Consider the following 704-nt stretch of genomic DNA (forward strand, 5'->3'; position numbering starts at 1 on the left):
CCGCAGAAAGTGTGCGGAGCTGGAGGGGAGCCGCCCGGCCGGCTTCCAGGATCACCGAGGGGAGGCTGGAGAGAACGGACTGGCACCTGAGTCTCTTCAAGGACAGGCCTAGGTTAGTCCCCTTCTCGCCCAGTGGGAAGAATTAAGAGGGGGTGTCAGTGGAAGGGGCGTCAGCAGACACTGGCTGGAGGTCGTTGAGGGGTTGAAAGGTAGCATTGGGGCCTGGATGTGTGCCTGAGTCTTTGAAGGGTCAACAGGGGCAGGATGTCAGGTGGTGAATTGAATTCACTAGGAGCCATCGGAGTATTGAAGGCACACTTTCCTAAAGGCCCCAGTAGGAAGTGGTTTTGGCTTTGCTATCTCTGCCCCAGCTGCTTAACTCAGCTGTGGCAGCGTGAAAGCAGACAATCTACAGTGTGGCTGTGTCCCAGTGAAACTATTTATGAACAAAGAAATTAGAATTTCGTGTAATTTTCATGTGTCATGAATTATTCTAGTGTGTGTGTGTGGCCTACAAGCTGTGGTTTGCTGACCTTGGCTTAAGTGATGGAGGGATCAAAGTGGGTCTGTGGGGTCAGCAGCTAGGGCTGTTTGATTTATTGTGAGGTCTGCAGGGGTCGCTGTGAAATCCATGGTCATCATTTTTCAGTTTCATCTTGGAGCATTCTGAGGGAGGTCGGAGGTCAATAGTAATCATTTAGGAT

The sequence above is a fragment of the Rhinopithecus roxellana genome, chromosome 6 (assembly GCF_007565055.1).
Source record: "Rhinopithecus roxellana isolate Shanxi Qingling chromosome 6, ASM756505v1, whole genome shotgun sequence".
NCBI classification, from domain to species: domain Eukaryota; kingdom Metazoa; phylum Chordata; class Mammalia; order Primates; family Cercopithecidae; genus Rhinopithecus; species Rhinopithecus roxellana.